The 10,167-nt window shown below is 44.1% G+C and overlaps 1 protein-coding gene across 1 annotated transcript in view; it reads left to right on the forward strand.

Annotated features, from left to right (window-relative positions):
• Positions 1 to 9,814, forward strand: part of RHOBTB1 (Rho related BTB domain containing 1) — a 66,929-nt gene extending 57,115 nt beyond the window's left edge. The window contains exon 12 of the transcript XR_008467031.1: positions 8 to 9,814. The gene's annotated coding sequence lies outside the window, so the exon portion shown is untranslated. The remainder of the gene's footprint in view (positions 1 to 7) is intronic.
• Positions 9,815 to 10,167: the final 353 nt, after the last annotated feature.

Here is a 10,167-nt window from a genome sequence, read left to right on the forward strand (position 1 = left end):
CTTTAAGACAGAATTTCTGCGACCAAGTTCCTCTGCAACAACACAGCACAAACCAGTTTCTGTGGCTTAGCACCCACAAATAGCACACCAAAGACAGAAATAGAAGTGTTTTGTGAGTAAGATGGGATTGGCCAGACTTCAGCCACAACTCACTAATTTCATTCACTGAAGACCTACTCATCACTGTCTTTTAGTCAGATCAGGCCTCAAAGTGTGCAAAGGTAAGCTGGAGAGTACTAAATAGCAGGTGTGTTAAGAAGGGTTGCTGAGTAGAAGAGACTAATCTGGACATCCCTACTGAGCACTGAAAGCAAGATTGTACCAGAGCAAAGTGAGACAAGGGCAGCACAGTGCTCTATTGCCCTAATTCTTCAGCAACTTACCCGTAGATATCCCTCAAGAATAAGTTACAACTAGAAGCGTTTGATTCGTAAAATCAGTGAGTTTTTCCATGTTCCGGTAACAAGAACGGGGAGACCAGCTGAAAGGCACCTTGGAAATCCTATTCTGGGGGCCAAGTCTTCCATCTTCTGTACAAAGAGGTTCAGGTAAAGATCTAATGTACTAAATAGGATTAATTTTGGTACCTAAACTCCAGGATGGTGAAATATTTCAGTTCTTCCAGACTTTTTAAGATTACAGTCTGGTGAAGAGATTTGCTTTGTCAGATGAAGGTACAGTTATGTCCCTATTCTGTCCCTTTTTTTCTAGATCATGGTCATTATACTCTTGTCACTGGATAGGCCAGCATTTATTTACTCTGGGTTGGAATCCAATGTACATACTATGCAGCGAGGTGTCTTTAAGGTAGCTGCTTGCCACTCCTGAATCCCCATAGATTTTTGGTCTAGTAAAATGATCTAACAGCATTTGCATGAGCCTACTTCTCCTGCAGGCAAAATTCCTGTTGAAATGGATGCAGTACCCTACACACATACACTCTGGGCTTTGAGGTGCCGCCTAATGAATTTACACATTATCGCTTGCCTGTGTTCCAAATCTGCTAACAGAAGTTTGCTCTCTGTACTGCATGCGGGATAAGACAGCGTGTTAGCAGCAATAATCCCCATCCTGCAGGCTCTACAATAGGATAATTCATTGTCAGTTTACATATGCCTTTGCCTTTAGCTAAGAGAATATAACCTGTGTTGTGGATCCACTTTGCCCTAGCAGCTAGAGTAGTGAGACTATTGTATATTTATACATGCAAACTAAATCCCATGCTGCTGCTTACATAAAAATCTTGATTTCTGGTAGAAATATGAAAAGCTTTTGGATCAAGGCTGCAGGAGACTAAGAAGAAAATCTGAACATCAGAGCACGCAAGAATGATTATGCTAATGTATCCCAGCTCTAGAGAAAGTCAAACAGATAAAGATGTGATTCAGACAGAGCAGCTAGCATGGGACAACAGAATTGTAATGGCTCCTTTTATAATTGTTCAGCCTTATTATTTCATTTGTAAGCCGGCCATATAGCTACTACATCCCACTGGGCTGTTCTGCAGCAGTAGAGGTTCTCATCATGCAGGTCCTGCATCTCCCCTGCACAGGGTGAGGGGACACATCTCACTGTGAAAACATTATATTGCTGATTCATCTCAAGCCCTTCCCTGTATAGCACAGATACCCCACAGTCTGTCCTTTGGCTGCAGAGGAGCCCAGTACCACCTGCTGGACATGGTTATATCTATTTTTGTCTCATGTTGAAGGATATTCCAAAACAGCAAGGACCTTACCCCAGCCTGTGAAGGATCTCCAGCCAGTCTCCTTCGCCAGGACAGCACATAGCAGAAGAACAAAGCTCCATGGCAGCCAGGTGTTGGCCTGTTTAGGGATTTCAAGATAAAAAATATAAAACAAACAACTCTCAAAAATCACTCGGAAAGTCAGAGACAGAGTCACAGAACACACAGGGACCAGCTGTGTGACAGCCTGGACAGCAGTATTTCAGGTACCATTTAAAGATGATAAATTGGGGAGGGATAGATTCACTTTAGATAGCAGCTCTGGTTTTCAGCTTTAAAGAAAAGCAGCCTTCACCATTAAATAAAATTAGCAAGATGAGTGCCATGCCTCCATATTGCACAGGTCTGAGCAGCCACACTGGAGGACTGCCTCTTCCCTCCGCCCCATTCTGGCTGCTCTGAAGTTTTAGATAAGCAGCCAGGTGATGACACTTCACAGGGAGCGTTTTCTTAAGAAATTTTCTTGCCTTTAACATTTTTTAAAAAGGATTCTTTATTCCCCATGGGGATTAATATTTTTTTAAGTTATGACTTTATAATAAGGATTACATGGCATTCCAGGTATTAGTGCTGAAGAGTCAAATTATCCTCACAGGGTAAGCCCCACCCCGCCCTTACAATTAGCAGTAGTTTCAGAGTATATGATTAAATTTGCATCTTAGTCATTAAATATAAGCTGGTCATTCTGACTGGATGATCAGATGTGATTGCCCCTGCCTCCCACCTATTATAAATATTAGTTGTGCACTACATATTACAAAGAAAATTTTTTTTTAGATTTCTCTCCTGGGTCCTTAATTAGACTGTCAGTTTTGTGGATCCCTGTGCTGATTCTCACATCTACATTTTCGGTTGTAAAGTGTCTGGGGTTAATTTTTAAATAATTAACAGATCTCATCACATGATGAAAGTTTGTTAAATGATGACGCCTTTTCCCACAAGCAGTATAAAGAAAAGGGGTTTCTAAGGAGCCTCTGGGGACTGTGGGAGGCCAGGGAAGCCCTGTGAATCCTCCCCAGTCCTGCACAGCAGAGTCCGCAGGAAGAGCTGTGATGGGTTGCAGGGGATGTGATCGAGTGTCACTAGTCCTGCGGTCTGTAAGACATCTGACAGCCACTCTGTAAAACAACCTCAATCAAGTGTAAGTACTCACACACTTACTACTGATCTTCAGAGATTAAGATTTGCCTCTACCTCATAGCTGTCCAAGGGGTACAGAGAGCTTTTCCTGCCTCCTGCAGGCTGGTCTGCTGAGCCAGGTCCTCCCCAGCTTTGTTCCCCCCTCATTTTGGCTGGCCAAGGGCAGTGCAGTTTGAGTACACTGAAGTGATTTCTGGCCTGCAGGACAGAGTGCATCTCTCTGGCAGGTGCTGCAGCCAGTGAAGGACAGCAGCTCCCAAGGCTGCACAGCCTTTCCTTTCTCAGGTTTCCAAGGCTAGAGCGGGAGCAGTCGTAATGAGCTGTAGAGACTGATGTCTGCACTAAATGGGGTTTTTTGTCTGCTCAGGGGGGTCTGCTCGTTTGTTTGTTTGCTGTAGCCACAGCAAGGTTTGTTTTGTGGAAGCTAATTTGTTAAGAAGATAGGAAGAATAAGAAATAAAAATGACTGCATCAAAAGATAATTGGGTGATTATCAGAAGATAATTCGGTAATTAAATTAAAGGCCTGCTTTCTTTTCTTCTTAGACCTCTCCAGTATGTCTGAAGGTGAGGAGGGGACTGAAGGTCAGCGCAAGGGTTGCTGGGCAGAATTTTCTTAGCTGTTAATAGAACTGATTGCTCCTCCATAGCTGAAGAGAGGGGCAAGGAGGTTGGTGCCTTAGAGTTTGTTAGAAGCCATAAAATGATTCACCTTCAGTCTTTTCTGCTACCTATTGGCTAGACACTGCAATAGGTGTTGTTGGTCTGAGCTTGCTGTAGGGCTCCAGGAAGGGTTCTGTGGCCTGCACTTAGTGGTACATGGAACACGTATGCCATGCAGCTGTAAGAGACAGGCACTTGCTGCATAAGCTGCAACTACGGGGACAGCATTTGATGACCTTGCTGTTCTCTTCTGGCTTCACGGCTTTTGTTTTTCTCTAGGAAGAGATACCAAGGAGACGTTCCTCACCCTCCCAGCCCATTAGTACAGGGTGAGACCTACACCAGGGAGGTAACTTCTTAGTTAGAACTACATTCTCCCCTCAGTCTTCGAAAGCTTGCTTCCTTAAACCTGGGTACACAGACAGCAAAGAGAAATTCAACATTTCTGCCTATTGCACTTCCATTCCTTCTAAGCTGTTTTTCAGTCCTTGTCAGCCAGGCTGTCCACACATAGCAGTGGAGCTGCAGAACTTGCCACTTAACACTGGGGATGTGAAGAGCTTGCACGGGTTCCCAGGTAATCTGGAAAGGTTCATGGATGAGAAGTTTACTGGGAGTTAATAAATATATAGAAAGTATGACTTTGGGAATTGCTCAGCTGGGCAAACAAATAGCTGGGAGTTTTCAGGAGAGGTATCACTATCTGGTCATGCTGTTCTTTGTTTCTCTGGGCATGGGGTTTTGGCTGCTGTCAGAAACAGCATAAGGGACAGATGAATCCACAAGAGTCCATAACTACTGTAGCACACCTTACATCTCCTGGATGTTTTTCCAAAAGCTGTACCATACCGGCTCTGGATTGTTATCTTTATTTTGCAGCTGAGCTGAAACAGAAGTATTTTTGCCAGGGTCATGCAAGTGATCAAGATCTACCCCTGATCTCTCTCCTTTAGGTGCACAGCTAATCATAGTCAATTCTTGAATGGGCTGTCAGGTTCCTGTATAAGCAACTTGTATAAGCTACAGGTTCAACTGATTTGCTCTTTCGCCATTTCATCCACTGCTATTTTCTCTCAGGGACCCATCAGTGTAAGAGATTCTCTTTGAATTCCCTTTTGGCATTAATTGCAATACCTAGGGAGAAAAATGCAGCCACAACATTTTCCCCCTGTCCTTTCAGCAGTCAGCTACACTGTCATCTTCTGATTTGGCAGTATTTGAGTGAAGCGCTAATCAAATCAAAACCATTTGATACAGGCACTTGACATTTCGTGAGCATCCTCATTCTTTGATACAGGCTGTAATTGGGCACAGGGAGGGCAGGCTGGCACAATCACTGTATTTGCACTGAGTTGTCTGCACATTTGTAGGAAGTGGCATACTCTAGGAAACCAGAAGGCTTTTCAGGAAGAGTTAGTCCTTCTAGCCTGCTAAGAAAGCAGGCATCTGTATTACATTAAGGGCTGTGTTCAACCTGGGAGGCGGGGGCAATTGGAGAAGCCCAAACTCATGGAAGGTGGAAAGGCTATCACAGGGGAACTAAGCACTAAACTGCTGCGTGGCAAGTTCAAATCCAAAAGCATGTCTCCACACCAACCTTAGTTCAGCTGCAAAATTTCTTGCCAGAGAACACTGGCTGGAAGCTCACACAGGTCCCAAAAGAAACCTTGGGGGAGGAAAGCTGGCCAGTACAAGATCATCATCACCTCTCCTTCAGGGACTTAAGCCCAAGGCACTGAAAGTTGGGAGTATACCACAACATACCATTTCATGCTTACCTTTGTTTTATGTTTCCCAAAGCATCTGCTGTTGGCCACCGTCAGAGGCAGTGTTTGGGATTGAGCAGACCTTTGGTGATCTGCTTGTGGCTGTTGCTGTGACCCTGATCAAGGACACTCCTACTTCATTGCAGAAATACCCAAGTCTGCTCTTTCTTTCCCTATGCTGCAGGCAGAGTCCCTTGTATTTGAACAGATTAGTCATCTATCTGGTGTCAGTTGAAGACCTCACCACTTACAGGTTCAGCCTGTGAAAGGGGAGGAGGGAAAGCAGAGGAATTCATCCTTTAATCATTCCCAGATTATAGCGTTCCTGCATTGTTCTGTGCAAAGGATTAGAAGAGGTCACATCTATGAAGTGATTGTGTCTACAAACAGAAAGACTGCAAAACAGAAGCCCCTTTGAGCACAGGAGTCAGACCTGGGTCCAGTTCCTCCTGGGAGTAAGATAGACTAGTCCTGCCCAATATACTTAATGATGGAATCTGGCCTCACAATCTACAGCAAACACTGGTCATTGTTCTGGATGATGCTAAACCACATGAGAATACACAACATGAATACGGTGTCTGTCAGGGGTTTTAAAGCATCTTGAATCATTTCACCCCAACCAAGTAGCCAAGAACATTCGGTTCAGCTCTTCGTGTTGTGATCCCCAGAGTCACCTGCGCTGCCCTGCTCTTTAGGAGGCCTTTTGCCTGTTGGGAGTTAATCAGTTTCCAGTCCTGGAGTTGCACAGTAGCATACTTTAAAAAAAAAAAAAAATCACTGATGTGAGCAGTGATAGTAGGGAGATATAGAGATATATCTTACCTGAAATGTAGCCATCAGCCTGTTGCTGACTGTAGAGAGCCAAGGTAAATACTGTGTCTGCCCACCACTTCTGCCTGCTCTCTGTCTTGCTTCTTACTCACTTTGCTTATTTTCACACACAAGGCTGACAAAGGACTGTCACTTAGTGCAATATACATTTCTTCAGTTGCACTGGGAATAATCTTTCATTATTATAAGCTTTTTCAATTTTCTTAAGGCCTTTTACCACTTTGCCACTGTAGCATAATGTATTTTGTTGAGTGGTTTACACATTGAAGTGTGTGAAGTTGTGTTTATATGTCTCTGATGAGTTCTTTGCTGGCTAGTGGATCAGTGTTGTGCCTTTTTTTTTTTTGTCATTGTAGCTCTCTGCTTTCACAGTGTAATTTTTCACCTAAAACTGAGGCTTCAAACCTGCTGACTTCTGCCACCTCACACCAGTTCAATCACCAGTTCAATTCTCAGCCCCAGATAGACAGTGTAGGGCCTGGCACCCTCCCTGCGGTGGGAGCTTCTCACTTCCATCCAGAGCAGCTGAGGACCCTCCAAACAGCAAGCTGCAACTGTTCCTCCGAGTTGCTGTCCTTTGGTTTTCTGGCTCCATGCCCTTAGTTTGTTACATATTTTTATCCGTATATTTTATATATAGTTTAAGAAATTTAGGCTCTGTCTACTGTTGCCTTTAAAATTGAAATAGTTCTTTCCTCCCCATACATCCTCCTCCCTCTTGCAGCTTAAGCTTTTCTTACTCTATGTAGCAAAGTGTGGGCATTGAGTGTGACTAAAACTGTGGGCAGAGTCACATCAGAGTACAGGGAAAACTCTACTCAGTTTTCTGGAAGTGTCATTAGTGATGGAGAGCTTGTACAGCACTTCAGGTAAGACAGAACATGGCACAGCCAGAGCCATCAGACACAAACCAGTCCTTACTATTGTGAAGGAAAGAAAGGGCAACATAACCCTCCCAGATACGCTGATACCAGACTGCAGTCACAGCACATCACTTGATCTACCATAAATGACTTTTGGGAGATGCTCAGGTTCAGCTGAGATCTATGTTTATGTAAGGCTTAGTGCCAGTTTTTTTTATTAGAGACCCAGACCTTAGTCAGAACACTTCTATTAGTCAATAGAGTAAAAACTGAGTCTATTGGTACTAAGCTGGTTAAGAAGAAACACAACTTTTCCTATAAAGACGTTCAGGAAGAGTAGTGTCTTTTGTCCCTGCTCTGCATCAGAGGCACCTTGTTTTTCAAATTGGGCCCTTGGAAATACTGTGTACTTCACTGCCCTTTGGACTGGGACAAGGAAAAAGGAAAATAATATTTAGAAGGGCTGAAGAGTAAGTAGGTGGTAGGCAACCCCAGAAGAACCCAGGGCTTGTTGTTAGATGCACAATCATCACCACAAGTGGATTCACCTGCAGTCACCTTAGCTAAGAAGGGTGTTTGCAAGCCTCCTGCATGCACACACACAGCTCCTAGTCCTTCCTCTTGCACCATCACCCTCTGACCTCCAGCCACAGGAAGGCATTGTTAGGCAGTACCACAGGTGAGCCGTTAGGACAACCTTTACGCCATTCCCTTTGGAGGTGTGCCAGCCTCACAGATGGCTTCTTTTTGGCTCTGCTTTCTGATGAGTTGTACACATTAAAGCCTGCCTCAGATCAAATCTGCCTTTGCATAGGCGGCTAGAACATAGCTGTGTGGCTAGTTGTGAAAGAGCATCACACTCCCTCATAAATATGAGGTTCAGTTCCTCTTGTTTTGGGATGTTTTACCCACCTGCTGAGGGTTTTGAAGGTTGCCAGGAGCAGAGGAAAATGCCAAACAGAAAAATGCATTACAACATCTAAAAAGGGTAAATTAAAAGCTGAATGGGCTGTTGAAAGCCTGATTCAAGCAACAGGAGTGGCTGATCATTAACTTTTCTGTAGTAGATGAGGCAGTGCCATAAAAGCATATTACTAAGATTAATTAATTTAGCGCCATAACACCACATTTAAGTAGGTGGATTACCCCACTGAATAGGGAAAAAGAAGTAGATAAAAATACTCTGCGGAAGCTAATTGTAAGTACATCAGCTGCACAGAGAGCCCCACACCTATTTGTCCTCAATCATTGCACAAAGCTACAGTAGCGATACCCTCTCTAGCTTTGAGCAAGGCATTTTCCCTGCTATTAGTGATCAGCTAGGATTCATGGTCAAGACATCCCACGTGACAACTCATCCCTACAGTTGTTAGGTGTTTTACTACTTGTTCCTTAATTAAACACCTCTTTCTTTAGCACAATAGTGTAATATAGCAGCAGCGAGCAGAGACTAAAGTCTAACCATGACAGGAGCTTACAACTGTTTCCTTACAAGAAGAATCCTACAGCGTTACAAACTAGCACAAGGCCAACACCAATGAAACCAGGAAGAAAAGGTTTAAGTCGCAGATGCTAAAACAGGGCAGAGGAAGCTGTAAAGAGCCCTTAGCTCAGTGCATGAGCAAACACACAGGTTAAACAAACACAGACCTAAACCACTAACCCCATGTAACCGCTGACTTGCTATGAGATGGAAGATTTCATGCAAAGGAAGAAGGATTCTGATAGACCTTGGAAGCTATAGATCTCATTTTCTAGTTTATACTTCTTACACAACAGAAGAAAAATACCAGTTTAAGCCAGGTAATTGTGACGCAGTTTACCTCTTACTCCCTTTAGCTCCAAGTACTCCTCCCCTCCCTCAACAAGCTGCTGCTTCAGGTTTTATAGCTCTCCTGTCCCCCAGAAGCCTTTGCAGCCTCTTCTCCTCCTCTTCCTTCTCCCCTGGGCTTTATTTCAGTGGGTTTCAACCTACTAGGAGAATACATTTATTTCAGATACAGTATGGGGTTTAATTCTTGTTTCTTTCCATCTTTTTTCTGCAGAAATTTTGTTCTGTTAAGCACAGTAATGTGTTCTTGATTTCATTGTGCAAGATACAATAGTTTACATGAAAAAAAATATTTTTAAGCTTATTTTTTAGTGGAAATCTATTCATAAGCTTTGACACGTTCTTCTGTAAGGACTTATCTACTATAGCCCTGTGTAAAATTTGGAGCTTGGATCTCAAAGAGGGTTTCAAACTTGAGGAAAAGAGGGTTTCAATCTTGAGGAAAAAAGGTAAGAGAATTCTGCTGACCAGAAAAGAGAGAGATAGTAGTGTTTAATGCTTTTCTGTGTTCTGCTGCTTCTCCTTTGGCCTCCAGCTGAAGTTTTCCTCAAATTGTTCAAGTGTAACCCTTTATTCTTGGTTCCATTCGGCAGCAAAGTGTGAGGAAAAAGTGTATTTTGGTGTTATTGTCCTTTGCTCAATAAAAGGAAAACAATCCTTCATGGTTGTTCTGTGACCTCCTGTACAGGTGACAGGTTCACCACTTCCTTGGCAGAGCATTTACTTTGATGGTCTATTTACTCGTATCGTACACACTGCATTTGTTAACAGCCTATGGTTTGGTAGGGAATATATGCACGTGAAGAAAATATAAGGGACATTCACATGTTTTAGATGTGTTCATCTGAGACTCTCTGGAGCTGCAGGTGTTCTTCAGCATGATGAAGCTCTCAGGGGTGCTCTGTCAGTCTGGTACAAGGAGGTGAATGCCCCTCATGCTGTGTAATTTTACCTGCTGCAGGGAAGATGCCTCCTGCCTTGGAAGTGATTGCCGGCTCCTTTCTTGCCACAAGGAAGTGGGGCTTGCTGGTGGGCTGCCTGCTGTCGGACACAAGACAGTCCCAGGTGGCAGCTGGGAGTGAACCGCTCATGAACCTCGGAGCGAGAGCGCTGGGGAGGGCAGTCTCCGCACGAGGATGGGGGCAGCTGAGCCAAGCCCCGTGCCCTCCTCCCGGGGTCCTTGCAGAGGGCTGGTGCAGGGCCATGGGTCTGCGTGCCAGCGTGGTACCTAAGACGCTTCCCACAAGGCAGTTTCTGCCTCCTACCAGCAGATGCAGGCTGGCAAGCCAGAATCCAGTATAATTGGTTACTATAATGGCGGATC

The sequence above is a fragment of the Rissa tridactyla genome, chromosome 6 (genome assembly GCF_028500815.1).
Source record: "Rissa tridactyla isolate bRisTri1 chromosome 6, bRisTri1.patW.cur.20221130, whole genome shotgun sequence".
In the NCBI taxonomy this organism is placed as follows: domain Eukaryota; kingdom Metazoa; phylum Chordata; class Aves; order Charadriiformes; family Laridae; genus Rissa; species Rissa tridactyla.